This window comes from Chlamydotis macqueenii, chromosome 15 (assembly GCF_036417535.1).
Source record: "Chlamydotis macqueenii isolate bChlMac1 chromosome 15, bChlMac1.mat, whole genome shotgun sequence".
NCBI classification, from domain to species: Eukaryota; Metazoa; Chordata; class Aves; order Otidiformes; family Otididae; genus Chlamydotis; species Chlamydotis macqueenii.
This window is the reverse complement of record NC_141570.1, coordinates 15,551,639-15,573,614: the sequence shown is the minus strand read 5'-3', so window position 1 is coordinate 15,573,614 and position 21,976 is coordinate 15,551,639. Positions and strand designations below refer to the sequence as shown.

Genomic DNA, 21,976 nt, shown 5'->3' with positions numbered 1-21,976 from the left:
AGTGTGAATCTAGTTTCAAGGAAACCTGTTAAAAACGAAAAATTTCAATTCCTATCCTGAAACATATGCCCCTCTGCTAAACTTTGTAATGCTTCCAGATTCCACTTTTACTGAACGCAGTTACGGTACACAAACCACTATTTCGTTATTTTTTTATAATACCACAACCCAGAGAAAGAGGAGAAAAACAAAACCCACCTAAATTTCACCTCATTAATTTAACATGCTTACAAACTGGAAGAATTAAGAGCTCTGTAGTGGGCAGAAAAAACATCCAAACAAGCAGGACCCAAGGACCCACCTTCTCAACAGGAGATACACTGCTAAGTACCTCCCTGAATACCCCACACCAGTAGCTCTGTGGGCCTGTGGGATTATTATTTACGCATTTCCATCTGTTTCACTAGAAGGCTGCATGGTTTGACTTAAAACACTCCAAAATGAACCAACAGAGAGAAAGTAGCTCAGAACAGCACCAGGTCATACACTAATAGGCAAAAGAACCGAACCTGGACAGAAGTCACGGAGCATAGTTTCTCACCAGTGCCACCTCACATCATGATCTTGAGTCGTGAGCTCAGCTCCTTGGAGAGAAGGGTTCCTGCCCTCCCGTGCCGCGTGGTGGGTTACCAGGCTTCAGGTGACTGCGGTAACAAACCGTACTTGCTCAGTGCTAAACTAAAATCAGCGTGGAATCAGACCTGAAACTACACAACAAGTCTATGCTGATTGATGGACACATCATAACCAGACATCTTTCTAATCTCTGCTTAATTGCAGGAGCTCAGAACAACATGTATTTCTTTACTGGCACATGCTTTACTAATTTACCAAGATTTTATACAATAAAAAGTAGCAATTTTACTGAGCATATCCCCTGATCAACATTACTTTATGCTGAGAATCACTCACTGATATTTACTATTTCATATCAAGTAAGAATATGATCTTAAAATTTTAAACCTTCAGTATTTTCTTCAGGCTTTGGTATCCAATGACAATGACAAAATTATCTCAATCCTTTTTTTTTTTTTTTTTTCGAAACGCAAACATTTCCTCAGTAATAGGCAAAGGACATACCAGTTAAAATTTCAATTTGTATCAACTGTACTATTAAAGAATCAATACGGGAGAAATATAACTGTTATGTACATGGAGTATTCCACTATAAAGGCTGGTGAGCCTTATTTATGAAACTTCACACATGTAAATTTTGTCTGGGAAAAATTCCAAATGTTAGTTGCTCTAAGAAAAAAAGCAAACACCTCCCATCATCAAATCAGTGCTATGACCACTGTTGACCTTCCCATTCATTTCACAACAAATTATACAAAAAAAAAAAAAATCCGTCTAGATAAGAGCTGTGATAACTAAGGTGAGATGCTGCAAAGCCATGGGAAAGGACACAAGGAAAGTGCTTTCCATTAGCGATACACAAAATGTGACTTGGCATCCTGATGTCCACTTCTCTAACAACTCCCACACAACTCTTCCATTACATGGATTTTACTGTTTTCCTTTACAGTATCTTCACAACCTTTATGTTCTTTCTCAATATATTTTCACTGTGAAAAAAAGCTTAATTTGGCTTTTTTCCCTACCATGACGGACGTTATGTACAACCTTGACTGGGATGCCATTGTAGCAAGCTGTCCCTCACCGCGGGAGCCCTCTCTTTCATCGTGATCGAGCACAATGTCTCTGATTTGGTAAAGCAGCACTCGAGCAGCTTCTGCAGCAGTCAGTAATTTTTACAGCCACAGAGGTTTTAGAGTTTGTCCAAGCTTCAGTAGGAGCAGCAGTATTTTACACACACATCCCTCTAAGAGAGCGCTTTCCAGAGTGCTTTGGAAACACTGAGCTTCACAACTCGCAAAAGGTGACGCAGGAGGACGCAGGTATTGCTGCACCTACCTACAGTGGCAGCACCAGCAGGTATTTAACAGTGCAAAGCTGGGGCTTTTTTTAAAAAAACATAAAGTTTAAAAGTGCTTTTTTTTTCCCCTACAGGTCTCCATGACATTACACTTGGACAACTCACTAGCACCAGTACTCACAGGACCAATACACAAGTCTCCATTTTCCTCACCTAATTACAGCAGCGTACGACAAAACCCTAGCAGAAGGTGGCCTGACCAGCTGCCTCCCATAACTTAGTGGGAATACATACAACTCAATGTCTCATCCCAGTGAAATCTCCATCTCAGTGGATTTTCCAAATAAAAAAAAAAAAAAATATTAAATCAATGAAACTGCCTGGAATTCAGCTGAACAGTGCTGTAGCTTTTATTTGACTAAATGAATTAAGTCTGCTTTGTGATGAAATAATCACGCTGCTTGTATCAGAAACAGTTAACAAGATGTCAAGTGTAACGGCAGTGTAAATATAACTGAAACAACTGAGTAAAGTGATGAAAAATAACTTTTTTCTCTTTTCTGCTCTGCAGTGGTTGCAGCCTTGTGACAGCCACAGCTCTCCCTCCCATCACTCCTTACCCCAGACAGGACTTGGGCGCTGCTGGTGACCTTGGTGTGTGCTCCCTGGGATCTGACTGACCGGTGGGAAAGAACAGAGGGGGATCTCTGTAGCAGAGATCTGTCTCTGCTATCTAGAGATTTGTCTCTACTTTCCAAAAATATTCCAAGGGAGCTAAAATAACCAACTCTGTGATACTCTGTATACTCTAGAAACCCCTGGGTGATGGGGCAATGGGTATTCAGCAAAAGGGAAAAGAAAATAAAAGGCCAAACTACAAAGACTTTTTCTTTAAACTTTAAAAACTATACTGAGGATGATGAGGTTTTTCCAAAAATAATAAGGAAGAGAACTTCCTTGCAAGTCTTCCATTTATTTATTACACTTTATTTTAAAATAAAATTTCAAGGGATATATGAGCAGCTTAGATGCGATACTTAAAAACAGTCCTGTCCTCCAGAACATGGGACACTTACAACATGAAATGAATTACACATCACAGGATGCAGAGCAGACCAATTCATTTGCACAGGTTATCTCCCTTCCAGCAGCTCCACAGATTTCCATGGCCTGTGCGACACTTGGAAGGTTTGCTACAGCCCACCTTCTCCCTCCTCTCCCTGCTCTGCATTACGCCAGATTATTCTGTTATATAGGTCAAATTCTCATGCAGAAAAGACTGGTATCTTTTTGTGATGTATAAGGCCATAAATGTTAACTTTTTAAAGCTGCACCAACCCCCTGACAATTAATTTAATTTCATGGAAGTGTCTTTAAATAGGTCAGCTTAGTAAATGACTATGAGACACTTCCACATTAAAAAACTTCTTTTCATAGTGAACTAGGGCTACTAATACCAGTTTTCAGGAAGCATCTGAGATCTGTGCACAATTTCTTACTCTAGTCAAGCATGCCTGTTTGCAGTACTTGAGAAGCACGCGCGTGAATTCGTACAGGCACTACATCCACTAATGACACCCACCTCTCCTTACAGATTGAATAATAACAGCCTACTGAATAATAATACGTACAAATCAATAGTTTTGCAGGTGAGATTTTTTAAAGTATTAAAGATTTTTGTACTGTGCCCCCAGATTACAAGGACACAGCTTAAGAAAAAATGAGTTTGAGAGACTGTAACTAAAACTGATGGCTTAGATGAGAAAACAGAGGACAAAAAAACCCCAATGATTATTGAGAATTATTAACTTACTAATCCCCTCAATAAAATAATACACATTTGTTAATCTAACTGCAAAATTGCTTTTGCATAACTATGAAAATTACTTAGAAAATTTCTGACCTTGAATTTGAGGTATCAGTTTTTCTAATTTTGTTTCCGGTTCTGAATATTCTCTTTTCTCTTACTTGTATTAGATACGGTGGTATCGTGGTTTTGTTAGTGGGGGGGGGCCTAAGGTGGCAGCTTCTGTAGGAAACTGCTAGAAGTCGCTCCCCTTTGTTCAGTGGACTCGGCCGGGCCTAGGGCGGACCCGCTGCTGGCCAAGGCCGAGTCGATTGGTAGCAGAATGTCCCGTGATAACGCCTCTGCGATAACGTATTTAAGAAGGGGAAAACAGAAAAAAAAAAAAAAAAGAGAGAGGAGAGATGTGAAGAAGCTGAGCAGGGGCAGAGGCGCAGAGGGGGAGGCGCAGGCCTCATGGGCCTTGCAGGCCTCACCCTCTGGCCTCTCGCCAGGCAGCCGACTGGGCCCAACTCGGTCCAGCCCGGCTGCAAGAAGTGGAGAGGAGATGAGAAGTGAACAAGATGTAAAAAAGATCCTGAGAGACATCTGCCAGCCTGTTGTGAGGAACGGCTGCAGACACCAAGGTCAGTTCAGAAGGAGGGGGAGGAGTAATGCGGCTCCTGGCCAAGATTCCCCTGCAGCCCGTGGTGACAACCATGGTGGAGCAGGTTGTCCCCCTGCAGCCCATGGAGGTCCACGGAGGGGCAGAGATCCACTTGGAGCCCGTGAAGGACCCCGTACTGGGGGAGGTGGATGCCCGAAGGCGGCTGTGGCCCGTGGAGGCCCCGCTGGGGCAGCCGTTCTGGAGGGACTGCACCCCGTGGAAGAGATGACCCACGCCGGAGCAGTTCCACGAAGGACTGTGGCCCGTGGGAGGGACCCCACGCTGGAGCAGGGGAGGAATGTGAGAAGTTCTTCCCCCAACCATGAAGCAGTGGCGTGAAACAACATGTGATGAACTGACTGCAACCCCCATTCCCTCTTCCCCCCTGTGCCACTCCGGAGGGGAAGGTGGTAGAGATAATGTTAAGCTTGGGAAGAGGGAGGGGTGGAGGGAGGTTATCTTGTTCGCTGTCTCATTATCCTGCTGTTTGTAGTAATAAATGAATAGTTTTCCCCAAGTCGAGTCTGTTTTGCCCGTGATGGTAACTCTAAGGATTTCTCCCTGTCCTTATCTCAAACCTCGAGCCGTTTTTCCTTATATTTTCTCTCCCTGTTCTCTCGGAAGGTGGGGGGAGTGAGAGAGAGACTGCGTAGTCTGGTCCGATTGGGGCTGAACTACGACAGGTGGTGAATATGGATCTTTTTGTTTCATATAACTATTAAAAAATGCCTAATTTCAGAGTTATTTAACTGAAAGCTCACATATATTAACATGCTTCCTGATGTTTTCTCATTAGGTCAACTGTGAGCTCTCAATTGTTAAAGTGGAAGTTCTATTACGTGTACCAGAAAAACATTGTCCACTCATCAGTTTTTCAGGAAACTTAAAAAATACAGATGGTCTGCTTTCTCCTACTTTGTGCTTTTCCAGACACTGGATATTTTTCACTTAACTGACAATCTGCTAACACGCTGTAGCATTCCAACTGAATCCAGAAAGTGATGTCCAAATGCAGGAATGCACACGTTTCTCATGCAGGACTCCAAGGATGACAATGTTGGAATCTCAATGTTGGTGACATTCATTAAATAATACCCGCCAAAACACAAAGATTAACACTCTGGGATGGAGCAGGTACCCATCTGTCCTTTCTCTAGGCGGAGTCAACGCTGTCTGGCTTGGGAAGGGTGTAAGAACAGAGCAACCACACAGCCAACAACTCCTAAAGCAATGAGGAGCTCAGGCATCGAAGACAGAACTGACATCCATGAAGGAGTCATGAAAGTGGTGATCTTCAGCTCCACTTCAAAACATATGATAGTATTAAATTTGTCTCAGAAACCCTGCACTTCTCTTATTCAGCAGTGATTTCATTTATTTTATAGGCTTTTACATATGTTCAGGTTAAATGCAGGAAACTATTGCCACATGTACTTTGTCATGCAGCTTTATCATGGTCAAGGAACTACTGATACAGACTGGAGAGAAAATGTTAAGGAAGCATGTTGTCCAGAACATTGCATTCTCGCTCTGTATTAATTACTGTTTGTACTAGATGTACTGGGTTTTCTTTTGTTTGTTTTGTTTGGTTTTTTTTTTTTTAATTAAATAGGTGAGAATACAATAACAGTCCCTCAAAACACATTAATATCTCTTGGAGACAAAACTCTGTTCAATAAAAAAAATGAAGAATTAAAGTTAAACGGGTATCACTTTGTGCCATGTTAGATATTTGGCTTCAAGATTGCTGTATTAAAGTCTGATTAGCAGGTGAGCACGTGTGGTGCACATGTCAATGCAGGGAAAGCCCAAAGAGCTTCTGGTGGTGCTAAGCTACTTCAGTTTTACTTGAGACAGAAATTCCAAATACATCAACAGGTACGATATTGCCCTGGATCAACTGATAGAGAATAACATTGCTATGTAGCTTATAGGTGCAGCACTTAGATCATGTAAAGAAACACCAAAACTGGGAGGGGTGGAAGATTAGGACTCAAAACTTAACAGCACTGCTTTACCTGTTAGGCATTAAAGCCACAGTAAGTTTCTCAAGTTTGAGCAATTGAAATAATTAGTTTTCTGTTCATCTTGTTATTAAATTTGGACAGATACAGAGAAGAAAACTTCAAGTAGCACAGTAAGTAATTACAACTACAAAATTCAAGATCTGAATCTTCTAGGCACATAGGGGAATATAAATTATGACAGTGCAAAGCAATAAAAACATTTCTTGAGTTGACAGGGAATTGAAATTTAAACAAACACATTTCCTGGTCTGTCTAGCCATAATGATGTTCTTTTGTTTGTATTCTTTGTAATTTAGCTGCCTGACAACTTCATTCAACCTTCAGCAGCAAACACAGATATTGATTATCTCTGCACATCCCAGTGACTGGAGACCAGCACACAAACCGTAAAAGTAGAGTTTCTGGTTGCAAGTGAAATTATAGTTTGCACTACAAGATTGCACAATAAATCAGAGAACAAATCAGCCAGCATAGGGCTCTGGGGTCACTGAAGTGATGTTGACACATTACAATAATGAGAACTTGAAACACCTCATGCCCTATTGATTTTTGAGCTGAATCATTGCCACTGCAGGAGATTACAAGGCTGTGTACTGGAATCATGACCCACATGGGAGATGCTGATGAAAAATACAAAAAATTGCACCAAAATAGGTCTTTACCTGTATCTATTACAACCTAATACCCTTCGCTCACCCCCGCAAGGTCTCAGACTGCAAGTGAACGAACACTTAACTGCATAACTATCTTACTTAAAACAACCTTCCTTTTCTACTTTCTGCTTCATCTACGTTAATTATGTAGATACACCACGTAGACTTGAAGCAACACTTTTAAAATGTCTCCCAGAAAGAGTATAATAGATAAATTAGCCTACAAGAAATGCTTTTCAATATTCCAAGTAGCTTTCATGTTTCAATCAATTATTCTATGATGTAAAAATAATTCCAATAATCACCAAATTACTTCCTAAATGCAACAGAGAATACAATATGTAAAAGTCAAAAGCCTTGGCACCAGCTAAAGAAAAAAAATGCTCCTCTTTTTCTTCTTTTACTTCCACTTGACAGCATTGAGAACCAATAAGCTGTTAGAGAGGTGACCAGTGACAGAAGATGATTACAGTCCTGTCACAACAAACAGAGCAGTTATAATTTGCGCTGCAGCAAATTACTTTAGGAACACATCATTTTGCTAAAGAGGAGAAAATAATCCCTCTATTATCCCTGCCAGCCAAGAGATCTCATGCTATGCGACAGAGGTACAAGAGAGAAACTATTTAACTAGTCTCTCCACACTAAATAAACTTCAAAATCCTGTTTTATTCTTGGCAATAAGCTCTTTTTAAGTACTACAACGGTGTTCTCAATAAAACATATTTGTGTGTCACCTTTCAAGGCAGAAGAAAGAAGGAGCTACCTTGGCGTAAGTGAAAGGATAACTCTGTGAAGAACCAGGTAACGTATGGCAAACAAGAAACTTTAACCTCTCGCTGCACTTACCAGTGAAAGAGATGAGAAGTTAGCTAAATATATCCTAAGGATTAGCTGCTGTTAGGCTCCTCAGAGATACCTTTTTAATCAGTAGCTCTGCACTTGGCATTTATTCCTTTAGGGAGGGGGAAGCATTTTCAAATTATTTCTCCTTTCTACCTGAAATTCAGTGCCATCAGCAAGGCTCCAGCAAAAGGGGACAGGACAACGAACCACAATTCAGCTGTTAGAGGCCCAGCTCTACAAGTTCCTCACAATTTTAAAGGAGCTTATTCTCAACTCGCCTCTCTGAGATACAGATGTGATTCACCACCTTACTTATAACGTGAAGTTAAGATAAAAGGGAAGGACCATCAACAGCTACGTTTCTAAAGCAACAGAGGTATTTGTGCTGTGATCCAGGCATAACACAGACGCGTAAGTATGCCGTTTCGAACACAAGTATCCCTCCCAATCTCTCGGCCACCACCAGAGCACCTACAGTTCTTGGTGTATTCCTTCCCTCTTCCCAGCAGAGTAGCTTAAGGTACCTCAATTTTTCTTTCTGTCTATACCCAAACTTCTACTGTTTTATCTTATACCTGCGCCTGGTAAGCACATTTAGATCCTCTCCCTGCCCATCCCCGCGAGGCACACTCAGACAAATCAGTACTCAGCAACTGCGTGAAGTGCCACAAAACCAGCAGCGGCAATCATCGTTAGAGGGGGAAAAGCACTTCACAGTGATATCTCCTGTGGAATAGTTGGCGGCCTTTTAATTACCAACAGGCAACATAGAAACTGCAGTAATCCACAAGCTACCATAAACCCAGTCTTCTCTAGGAAGAAAATTCAACGTCTTGTCCCCAACTACTTAATACATTTTTGACAGTTGGGAACTAGTATTAACATGAAATCAAATAAAGAAGATGTGCAATGTTACACAGAAAGAACATACAGCAACAAGTACAACAACAAACGTTACTATCTGGAAGACAAGTGGCAGGGCTTTGTAACGTTTTGAGAAGAGAGAGTGCACATACAGGCAGAGAGGAGAAACCCCACGATAGTCTGCAGTTTGCCTGTGCTCCCGCTCGCAGCCGTGAACAGCGGAACTGGCAGCAACGTGTCCCAGGACGCCGATCTGCTCAGGGTCAGCCCTTTCTCGGAGGACACTGTGAGCTTCCACAGCAGAGACACAAACGCCACTCACACTATCGACACAATCTGATAGGACTGTGCACGTTCCTCATTTTTTATTGATTATGTTCTGAGAAGCAGTACTATTGGATGAAACATTATATTCAACATTCTCCTTGTAGTTCTGTGACTTCCACAGAAACCAGTATCAATACGTGAAACAAATCCTTGTGTTTGTTTCACTAACGCCAACCTTAACGGTATGTAGAATAGATTAGACAATCATTTTCACAATTATTTCATGCTAAGCAGCACTACAAAATAATCATATGACCATTTACCATTTTCATCAAAATAAAAGTCAAAAAGATTGAGGTGATAGTCTATTGAGCAAGAAAAGCCAACTCATTAATACCAAAAAATAGCTCTTAAAATTTTTATCAGTTAGGTAGCATATAAATGTTTGGACAACTAAAATGGCTACAAATGCATTAACATTCATATTTTGGAAGCAATACAATGGGAAAGAGACCATACTTTGACAATAAACCGTCAGCACAAAAAACACTCACTGTCATTTTCTCTGTTTTCTCAGTTACAGAAGATCTCAGCAGCATCACAAATACTTTGCAAACATTATTTACAAGAAGTCTGGACCCCTTAGCAGAATAAAACAACTACTGGTATGTGATATCCTACTAGGAACTTGTACTATAATTTGCAATAAAGACAGGCCTGTTTCAGTTGCACAAAGGCTAGACAGTCTGTATGAAAGCTGTAAATGCAGGGAGAGTCCAAGAGAATGCTGATGAAAACAAGAGAAGATGGAACTGGTTAAAAGATCCAAAAATTCTCATATGAAAACCAGTGAAATAACATTAAGGCCGCTCCTTTTTAAAGGAAATTAAAAAGAGAATCAAAATAAATACCAACAGATGGCAGAGAGAACTAGAAAGTTCAGTACTCAGAAAAAAAGGGCACTGGAATGTGCAATGAAAATTAACAAAAAAGCAGGAGGACATCTCCCCTCCCAGCAATCCATCCTGTTGGGATTTTTCTGAACACACAGGTGTACATGATGGTAAGACTCATTGTCAGAGCGTGTTGCCAAAGCTGAATACTCATGGAAATTTAAGAGGTCTTCAAAGTGGAACTAAATCTTTATACCCTGATGTCTAAAACCAGTTGCCTTGAGGATTAAACTCATCCTTTCAACACGAAACATCAAACCTTTCTGAGGAGTAACAGCAGATTTGCCTCTGGGACAGTTCCATACACCTTCATCTGAGGTACCCTCTACCCAGCACCCTGCTCTGCCAGAGCTAAAACATATGTTACGTAAGCCAAGTCTGACCGAGGACTTGCATTTCTCTCTACCTGGTTCTCTGGCTTCATTTAGAGAGTAACACTGAAAGTCTTGGAAACGCTTATTTACATAACGCGATTTGACTATTTTGATAAAACTGTGTGGGTTTTAGCTATTTACTGCTCAAAATTGAAACCGAGCTGGGGTTTCGTATGAGCCACGAGGTGTCACTGCTGCCAAGTACAAATTTGGAAACTCGCGCATTTATCGGAACGCAAATAAAAGCTCAAACGCTGAGACTTTGACATTTTGCTTGCTCCTTTAAGGATCTCACAGGACAACCTGATAGAGCTGAAAGATGCCACAATACAATACATTTGAAACTTCCAGACTGTCTGAGCAAAAATGAAATGTTACGGTCATTACCACTTAATGCAGAATGACAGCACTGTCAATACAAGAACACTTCTGCTGTTTGTTGTCCCAAGGTGATGCTGCTAGTGTATTTGTGTATTCCCACCTCCGCGTTCCACTGGCTTCAGTTGTTGAAGGCTGATGAAAAAGAATCCACACTATGTTTATGAAGCTCATTAAGAAAACAGATTATTAGAGTAAAACCTAAAACTCTCATAAAAAAAATAATCAGGTCTGCGCTTTCCCACACCGATGTGGAATGCTGCCCATTCCAGACGAGGAACTGGCCCACCACGCTGTGTCCTGCTTAGAGAACAGTATTCACGCCTGAATGGGGGAGGGAGTTACACCATAACCCGCTCCTGACCCTTCCACGCACATCTTTTTTGGAGGTATCATTTTAAACCATGAAATACTCTTCCTAGAAAATTCAGTGTTGCTGAATCTAATTCAACCCTTTCTCTCAGTCACCCAAAACTGCGGACAGAATGGAGACCTGAAGATAACAGAATCACTGTAAAATATATCCTTTATACCCTGTAACTGAAAACCCAACCACATAGACTCTTCAGAACTATATTTTTCTTGTTGCAATACCATTGACAAAAGATTCAAAGTAACTTTTCTTGAACACTTGCTTTCTTTTTGATGTCTCAGTACCATTTTTTCCCCTTATAATCTCTTTTTATCTCCTACTAGCCCACACTGTGTCCCATATTTGGGGTATGACAGGTTAAAAGTCACGCTACATCAACTCCAAACTTCAAACGCTCTTATGTGATTCATTCTTTTATGCAGTCACGAAAAAAAACCTGTCCGAAACGGGGGATGGGAAGAAGGTACTAGTAAAGTTCAGCTCCTGTGAGTGTTTCAGGCTGTTGAATTTGCACTAAAAAGTCCAGTAGATATATGAAACACTACCTCAGGTATAATATATATACTGATGTTGCCAGATATAAGCTTAAAGCTGTAAGAAAAGAAAGCAGAAACATTAAAAACTACAAAAGGTGGATGTAAACAGTCTCCCTGTCTCCCTCACCATCTGCATTGACAGACTGTTGTTTTTTTAACACTTCTACCAAAAAGAAATTAGGAAAGAAATCATAATTGTAAATATTGAAGATGATTGCCATGTTTTTTTTCAAATCCCTTGCCCATTTGTTACAAGATACTGCTGTGTATCTCCATGTCTTTCCTGCTAACGTTTCATGGAGCACTTCCATAAACATACGTTTGTTCTTGTTCTCCACACTTTGTTCTGTCATTGCGACAGATGGCTTTACACTGAAGCATGTGAAAACATTAAGTTCTTTATCAACCCGTTCAAGTTTGAAATGTCTGCAAGTAGTAAGTATCTTAGCAGCTATTTCTTTAATACAGATATTACAGAATGCTATTTAGTGTTTTCATATCAGTTTCCTATTTACTACGGTCTACTCTAAAACTACAGTTTTCTTTGAACTTAATTAACAGTAGCATTGCTTCCTTCAAAATGACAAAATTTCTAAGCTAAATACTATGTTTTGCTATTCTGTCCAGAAAAAGGTAAATCTAATTAGAAAAATTATGGTTAGACACAACAGGGGCTTGTGTCGTACCAAAAGGGAGCCTGGAGCACACTGGGACTTTGTTCCCTATGGCTTCCTCTCCGTCTTTAATGAAGATATATTTTCCACAGCAACTGGCAGAGTACTGTCTTCACAGATTTGATTTCAGTTCCGTCTAACACAATCTTCTGTCCTATGCCAAACTATCTGGTGGCTCTGGTAGCTTAAAAAAAAAAAAAAAAAAGGAAAAAAGATCATGTCCACAATGTTTATCCTTCTCACAACACCTGCAGTGAATCAAGCAACTTAAATTTCAGTTTGTAAACAAAAATTCCCAAGACAAGAACCCATCGTGGGCATTGACTGGTTAAGAACATATCTTTTTAACTTTGACTGCTTCCCCATGTGAAGCTCTTTTTTTTGACAGAAGCTGTTGGTTCCTGTACAGGATGTGTACATTACTACAGAGAAACCAGCACAATAGAGCCTCTCTGGCCCCAAGGCACTCTTACACTTCCTAAACAGTAAAAATAAGTCTCAACTGCTCTAATACGTTCTGCCCAATAAGCTTCTTATTCACAAACCTTACTGTTATGTCATTAATAGAAGACAGGAAGGTCTGTGCAGTTGTCACAAGATAAAAAAATTGCTTTCTATAAATAAAGCAAAAATATTTCAAAATAGTTTAGATATATGTCTGTTTTAAATTCTAAAGGCAACACTAAAGGAATAACAGAAGCCCTTGTATGTAATATAGATGTAATAAAAGTTCATATAGAGCCAATTCTTCAAATATATCCAATTCTAGGTATATTATATCTATCTGGCTTGACCAACGCTTCCATAAATATAGACCAAGAATTTTTCTCAAAACTTAGTGGTAAACTACATACAAGCTCCACCAGCAATCACACTGTTATAAGATGAAACACTTGAGATGGGAGTTGGGAGTAAGGAAGATCCAAGATTTTATCAGAAACTTCGCTGAAGTCTAGTATTTTCTGACTCTTTTTGAGTGAAAATATTTATAACATCGATTCATGGCCTTACTTCACAGATGCTTAAAAGTAGCAAGAGGTCAGACTAAGAATTTTGTTTAAAAAAGAATTTTTTTTGTAGAAATATGAGAGATCCACCAGCTGAATGGGAAGTAAGTTTGGTTTTTGAGAAAGACTTTCTATTTGAGTAAAAGAAATGCACAGAAATAAAGAGTAAGCTTTGTCAGATATAAATTAATTCTATAGCAAATCTTTACAAAGGCACACAGCCGCATTTTTCTGACATTTGCTTTCCAAACCTCTCCTAAAAGCTTCCAGTGACAGAAATCCTACATTCTTCCTAACTCACCTAATTAAATATTAAGTATTCTTACTATCTGGAAGCCTTTCTAATGCCTAATCTGTATCTTCCTTTGTGTAATTTAAGCCTACACCTTCACATTGTGCTCACTACAGACACAGAGAAGAACACGTCAATGCTGTTACCTCCAATTGCAAGTCAGAATTTGTTCCTTTAAACAAAAAGTCTACTACCTGCAATGTTGAAAGATCAAATAAAACATTTGTTACTAACTGAAATTAAATCCAAAAGTTTTTGCAGTTCTACATCATAAAGGAAAACAGAAAAGTAATTTCTCCGTGGGGAAAAAAAGGATGATTCCTTTTAAAATGGCAAAATTAAGTAAGCCAAAATTGTAATGATCTTTCTTCTCTTTTCCATGTTTCCAGTTTTCTTAAAATATTCATAAAATCTGTCAATTTGTTAAAATAATTAAAAAAGATTTTTAGTAACCTAACCCTTCTCCCCATCCTCAATGAAAAAAGTGTCTGAAAAAAATTTCTTGGATCCAGTCAGAATTTCACTATCTTTATCCTTTGCAGACATAAAGATTTGGGGGGATAAACATATACTTCCTACATGCCATTTTTAAACAGAATTCCCTGTAACAATCTCAGCTCCCTCATCCATCTTTGTCTTCTGTTATCTTAACGGGCACAATGCCCTTGGCTCCTCTGCAGTGTTAAAACCTGAGGAAAATAAGAACAGCCCAAGAAGATGACATACCTGAGTCACAGATTCACAGTGTACAAGCAGTGGTATTTGACATCCTTAACTTCTCTTGTTCTACTGTATAGGTAAAGTCAAGCTATAGACTAGCCAATGATTCACACATCGGTATTTTGTATTAGTCATTTAGCTGTTCATGACCAAAATAAACTTCACTACAGATTTCTTGAATAGACTTGCATCATTTTCCACAGGTATATGTCTCGTCTCCCAAAAGAGTAGAATCACTTTCCATTTTCTCTCTGTTGTGCTTTGCCCTCAGTTCTGAGTCACTGAAATAACCTCTTGCTTGCCAGGTCCACCCAACACAGGTTGGAAGGAGGTTATCCAAGAACAGTCCTTCAGATCTTCTTGATATACCACCTTCTAAGTGCAGAGGTGCTAAACTGGTCAAGTAGAGTACGATGCTAGCATCATCTTGCAGCCCTTCTTCCAAAAGACTTGTCCTCCAAACCCTTGTCTTGCATTTCTTCTCTCCTCACACCTGCCCTGCGAGGTTATACTGACAGGATCCATGTGCCTAGCAGTAATTATTCTGAGAAATGACATGAACCAAGAGCAGGCAGAGCTAATCAGCTCTTGAGTGTATCAGCAAAACTGTTTAACTTTCATCTTTTTATGAGACAGATGCTCACACACACATCTACATATACACACTCTTATAAATGCAGGAGTATAATAGGTTATGAATAAAACCTTCCACTGAATTCAGTAAAATAACAAATAAACCTCATAACCTCTGCCTCAAAGTCCAACAGGCAGCTTAGAGATCTCCAGTCAGCTGTGAGAATCAGTCTAAAATGTCTAATTATGTCTTACAATAATCATCATATAATCCTGATTATATTGCAAATTATGGCCAATATTTGGCTCCTAGTCATTAGTCAAACTACTTGAGTTCAATGTTTTCACTAAAACACAAAGTGTTCAGAAAAGCATGTCTTAGATTAAAAGTAAAGATTCCCAAACCAAGCAATAACTAGGAAGGGTTGAACCAGAATACAGAAATTAAAACACGCGTGGGACATAAACCCACGGTCTGAATCAGAATCTCTCTCATAAAAGATCACTGCAGGGAGAAGGGGAACCTTTTTTTCTTCAGGTCCACTGAGAACATGAAACACTAAGGTCATCTGCAGCATGGGAGATATTCATTTGTCTAGCAAAAAAAAAAAAAAAAAAAACCAACCCCTTTTCAAGACAGTAAAGTTAACTAAGTGCCAGAACAGGCAGTCTAGAGAGTTAATGGAACTTCCCCCATTGACAGCTTTTAAAGATTACCTGGATGTCTAGCACAAACGACACTTTTAAAGATGATCCTTTCAGGGAGCAGGGTGGGACTCGATGACGCAGAAGAGTGGTCCTCTCCTGCACCATTTTTCTACCATTGCAAAATACTTCATTTCAATATCAGGATGGAATTTTGTTCAGTGCTTGCTCAGCTGTGCATAAGCGAAAATGAATGAAAGCAGAACTATTGCACTGCCTCCCCTTTTCAGAACACTTTGCCCCAGGTCTGAATCATAATAATTAATTAGAAGAAACATTAAGATACAAACAGGCTTAAGCCCTAGTCTATTTTTCACTGTTCAGTAGTTAACAGCTCCTACAGGAAGAGCGTGCGAGATAATAAAAGCTGTATAATGTCGTTGAAGTTTATTATTTGCAGTTACTCATTCAAGAAGATTGCTTCTTTTTAGTTCTGGCACAACTCGACAAACGGAGTTTCTCCTCCTACAGGACACACAACTGTACCTACTGCCTGTACAAAAGATGGTCAACATCCATGCGTATGTTCTTTGTAAAGCCTCATTTTATTGACAATTCACAGACTGTAACCCATCTCAAGACCAAGCTCTTCTCTGACTCCAGTTTTCTAGCTCTGAAGACCATCCTCAAGTCACTCTATTCCAAAGGGCTGTGGTCAGTGAGCCACAGCTACCACACAGACTTGGTAAAACACTCTGTTCCGACGAGTCTAAAATCCAGGCAAACAGAAGTCCTGCTACGCTGTTACATGGCTGTGGTGAATTTGGTTTACCTGGTCTCATAATTACAGATAGTTGCTGGAGAGATGGAGACATCTTGAAAATACAACTAGGAGTAAAGAAAATAAATTAAAATACCTAATGCCATTCTTAACATCTTCCTCTAGTAAATACTACTTCCTGTTCTGGCTCAAAGAAAGAACTAGCATGAAGCAAAAGGCTCATAGTTTCAAATATGAAAGTCAAAATGGAATTAAGTTGGTTCTCATAGCTCCTCTGTTGGTATAAAGTTCAGTCTGCCATGCTTGGATTTTTGACTCGGAATTAGCCTCTCAACTGGAATGAAATGCCATTTGAAGTGAGATCTGGTTCTTAGCCGATTTTGCTCCCTGGCAAAGGCAGTGGTACCCTGCTTTTCCTGGTAACTGGCAAGATCAGTGCAGGATTACAGCCTCCTGCGGTGCTGGCTTCACCAGCGAGATGGAAAAATGGGACATCAAGCCACTGCTCATCACATAGACCTTATTAATAAATATGTTTTAAAAATATCAACCAACTTCAAAAAAACACTAGATGATATTCACTTTAAATCTAGCCTTGCAAAATATTCTAACAAAAAAATTAATGGTTTGAGGTTGCTCTGTATCGCAACCAAATATCAGACTTTCCTGGCATACGTGACTGACAGCAGCTACCTTCTTCTGAAAAATGAATCCCTTCCTTTTTTCACGCACCGCTCGTTGATATCATGCGTTAAAGGGCTGGGTCATGAAAAAGCAGAGGCCAGAGCCAAAGTGCAGTGCCCAGGATCCCCAGGATTACAATACCAGAGCACACATTGGGTCAGAAGGGTCAGTTTTAAAAGGTGAACGCTTGATGCCAACATGAAAACACCCAAGTCATGTAAAACAGTACAAAAGGAGAGAGCCACGGTTAGAGCTAGATCTAAACATCATGTTCTTAACAGACTCGCTCCTGCGTGGCAGCCGTTCTTCAAAGATACTGAGTCTCATCCTAAATGATGTTATTCACTGAAATTACGCTGCTTTTGCTGGAGCATCATGTAATAGTGCAAGTGCTCAGCAGCAAACAAATAACTCTACAAATAAGCAGCAGTGATGTGCTACATATGCCTCTCCCTTCACTTTGCTGTAATACATTTCTCCAGTTAGAGTACAGAGTCATGACATTCAGGTTAATGAGTAGTCAGAGACAAATCCTCACGTAAGTTACTTTTTTTCATATAAGTAAATTGTATCTAAATATTCAACTAGTCTGGTGTTTTATTATTTCTACCAAGACGCAGGTACATAAATGAGTAGCTACTGAAGTTCAGGTACACTAAACTGTTTGCTTCTCCTGAGAATAAAAAATATCTTTTAAATAAACTTAAGGTACAAATGCAAAGCAAGAGGATTTTCCAGAGTTACTGGAGTTTGGAGGTGTAGTGGTTTTTTGGGAACACCTGACAGAGAAGAACATTTTTAAGTTCTTATATGTCTAAAAAAATACTGTAAGCATATTAAGTCAAGACATATAACTGGGCTGTCATTTTTAATTGCTTGAATTCATCACCTAGTTCCGCTGAATCTGGATGTTACTACTGACTCAAGCAGTTTCTCCGTTTTAATACTTTAAAAAAAGTTTGTGTGTATCTCCATGTTTGTGAAAGGCTTATAAGCCTCTGTAATAACTACAGCATTTTTTAAAATATTCCTGACCATCAGAAAAATATCACTCTCTGGAAGCCTTATTGCTGTGCATGAAATCCGTAGTTAACTACAGAACAAAAACAGCCTCTGATTGCAACCTGGTGGAAGAAGCCACACTGTGCTTTATTTCCAACGGCAATGAAGGGAAATCGCAGCCTATGCAATTTAACATGGTTTACTGAAATCAAACGCAGAACAGGCACAACGAAGACAAATATAAAGCAGAAACAGTTACGCTCTATTCCAGTCTCACAGAGCAAACACATTCTCACACTGTCTAAACTGAAGTTCAAGTAAAACAAGAAGTAGCGAGTGTACAATGTCACTGAAGACACCAATTTTGCTACGTTCCTTTACATCTCCATTCGATACCTTAAAAATAAAAAAGGGAAAAAAAAGAAAATACTTATCCCTACAGGTACAGAACTCAACTGCTGACAAGAGACCTCAGGCTGTAAAATTAAACTTTATTCACAGACAAATTTAGAAAGAAATACTACCAGGAAAGAGTCTGTCACAGATTTATTTATTTTTGCTAACCTAACTGTCTGGTATCTTGCCCAAATGCAACCCCACAGCACTTGAGTTTTAGAGAAAAGCAAATTTATGATGCACCTTTTAAAAATGAAAAGCCTGCACTTTTCTTCCATCTGGTGACTACGTACTTATGGTATGTCTTGTGCCCAAAAAGGCACACCTGTGAAAATCAATCCTTGTATATCTCTGGGTGTGTGTGTATTCTACTGGATTTGTTACTTTCTGACAGCTCAATTTATGAGAACTATTCCTTTGTAATGTATTCCAAAACAAAACGAAAGGCAGGTAACTTTCCTAAATTTACTTCCAGATCAACTGAAACTATGACTATTTATGGTAAAATAATAGTTTTGAAAAGGAAATCTCATTCTCACATAAAGTTGATACATTTTAAAAGTTATGCCCAGTTCCTAGGAGATGTTGTAAATAATATCCCACTTGTAAAATACATTTAAAAAACCCAAAGCACTGAAAAATCATCTAAAGTAATCAAGACCTTCTGTAGTCTTTATTCCCCATCTCTAAATTCTACAAATATACTGTCTTGTGACATAATAATTCTAAGAAAAATTCCTGAAATCTGTATCACTAAAATCAACTACAGGTTTGACTTAGGAGGCTGGAGCTATGTTAAGAACACCTTAGGATGATGGTTATTTTAACTGAAATATGAAGTAAAATTTAGGCAAGATATTTTCTCTTGTTAAAATTCTCCACACATTTTGTCCTCTGGTTTACATGTCATGGTATTATTTCACAATTACTGCCATGCTAACTTGAAAGCAAGAGTAATGATATTTCTTTTCCTTCTCCTTTCCAACCTGATGCTCCATTTGCCATTTCTAACATATTTATCTTAATAAAATTTATTAATGTTTAATAGCAGTATTTGTCATGACAACAGAAAAGGTCCAAGTTTCAATTATACATAAGGACATTTTTCTAGAACTTTTATAGCATTTACAATATCACTAGGCTTATCACTGAATAAATCAATTTATTACTCGTTCCTGGAAAAGTTTTGTTTTACGAGCAAAACTGAGACCCTATGTGAAAATTTTGTCAAAAAAAATGTGAACAATTCCATGATAAAGATACTACTGCACTAAGCGGTTTGAAGTCAGGAAGACTGAATATAACACCTTGCTAGATAAGAATTATAAAGTTGGCTCATTCATCTGTTGTTATCTTATTCTGATTTCAAATATTTATCCATGTAGAAACAGGTAAAAACATTAAGCTCAGTCTTTCTAAAACTATGCTTAGAAAGGGGTATCATCAATTCTACTTATGCTTGCCAAGGTATCAGTGTGCTGGATGGCGAGATGGCACTGCCTACGTACAACTTCTTGCCCATTTATTAAAGGGAAGGCAATAGGAATGTGAAATATTGTATGTTTACACCATCTAAAACAATAAATCTGGTACTGCTTGAGGCAGAAAAACTCTGAAACAGATAATCAAATCCCTAATAGATACATAGGCTTAAAGAAAGTAAAACTGGTGACTCACAGAGACACTACACGTGCACCCACGGAGCAGCTGCTGTGAAGGACCAAACCACAAGTCCACTTTGCCCACCATTAAAAGACTCAAACAGGAAAACGGTGACAATACAATTCACCACTGCTCTTGCTGTAGACAAGGGAACGCTGTTAACCTAACAGCAGTTTGGCTCGCTTTTCAGAAGTCAACCTCATTTGCAAGTTCAAAAAACAGATCAGCAACATGAATACTTGATGTGTAAGAGAACATCATGAAATTTATGAACATTCAAACTTTGCACAGGTCTACTGCTTCACTGTAAAAGTAAATATGAAACCAGTGTACTGTACATAAGTCAATTTTTTTCAAGTATTTCATAACCAAAAATAACTGTGAACTTCCTATTTAATACCCATATAAACCCTAATTATGTGTGTATCAAAACCAAATTCCTTACCCCTACAGAACCAACAAATACATAGTGGTTTGGATCTTACTAAATTTCTGTAGATCCATCTAAATAATCTAAATAATATACCCGAGGTGGAATTTCATGCGCAGGCCTGACAGCAACGTGATTTTACGGTGCCTAAGCTGCTAACCAAGCACAGAGCCCAGCACCCCACTACGAGACTGTGTCACAGCACGTGACAGCAGGTCCTTAAAAAATACGATACTCCCGTCAGAGTATGGAAGAGATTCCTTTTTTAAAAGCCAGCAAAACCCACTTTCCCTACTTCCCTCAAAATATTTTTTTTCCACACTTTAAAGTATGTCGGGTTTTTTTAAAGAAAGAAAATTGATAAAATAATTCAAAATATTTAAATTACTCTACCATCATCTCTGGTTGGCAACTGACACGCATTTTTAAATCCCAGTCTTTTATGCTCTATTTTTGTCTTTTTAAATCTGTACACGTATAAATGGATTGTTAGACAAATTTATCTGCGTGCTTAAACTGTGTTTATTAAGCAAATGCTGTTGTTGGTTTATCCCACCTATTTTCAAAACCAGAGTAATAAAACTTCAAAATCCTCCTACAAAACTGTGTTTTCTAACACGGGGATGTTATGCTGACAATATTCAGGTCCCCTAAGTTTGCATAAGCAACCAGTTCGGTCGGGAGTCCCCTAACTGGCTACCAAAGGCAACAGTTCACCTGGCAAAGGCCGCGTCTCGGGCGACCGCTGATGCGCATCCCAGCACAGCAGCCGCGCGGCTCTCTGCGGATCGGGCCCACGCAAACTTCAGGCAGGCGCGGAGCAAGGGCGGACCATCCCCTCGCCTCCCATCGTCCGCAAGCACCGCGCACGCTCACGTGTTGGCTCGCGCAAGCCCACGCCACGCGCACAGATGCGCACAGCCCCAGCTGCGCGCAGGGGCAGCTGTAACGCGGGCGCTTACGGACCGCGCACGCCCCCGCGCAGACGCCAGCCCCCCTCCTGCGTTGCACTCGCGGCTCGGGTCCCCACGCACACGCTAACCTCGCCGCAGCCACGCCGGGAGGTCGCTGCCGGCGGCTGCACCCCAGCACCGTCCAAACAGGGAGCTCGCCGCCGGCCGCGGCTCGGGCCCGCTCCCCCTCGCCAGCCGAGCCCGGCTCCCGTCCGCTCCCCGCCCGGCCCCACCTCACCTGCCGGGCATCCCCCACGCCTGCGGCAAGCTGCCACGGTTTCATCGTCCGCGGCGAAGCGCGCCCTGCTTCCGCGCCGGGCGGAGCGGCCGCGCACCCCCCGCCCGCAGGGAGCCGCTGCGCTCGGCAGCGCGGTGCCGGGCGAGGCAGCCGGGTCTCAAGGTCGGCGCTGGCGGGGGGGGAGCGCGGGAGCAGGCGCCGTGCCCCGCCGTCCCCTCTCCGCGGGTCCCAGACGCGCGGAGCCTTGCACACCCCGCGCGTGGGCCACCGGCAGCCCCGCTGGCTCGCCGCCGCACGTGTCCCTGCCCTGCTCCCCCAACGC

At 40.4% G+C, this 21,976-nt stretch overlaps 1 protein-coding gene across 21 annotated transcripts in view; it reads right to left on the bottom strand.

Moving 5' to 3' along the window:
* The window catches only part of RBFOX1 (RNA binding fox-1 homolog 1), a 968,785-nt gene that overhangs the window by 617,328 nt on the left and 329,481 nt on the right, over positions 1 to 21,976 (bottom strand). The window lies entirely within an intron of this gene.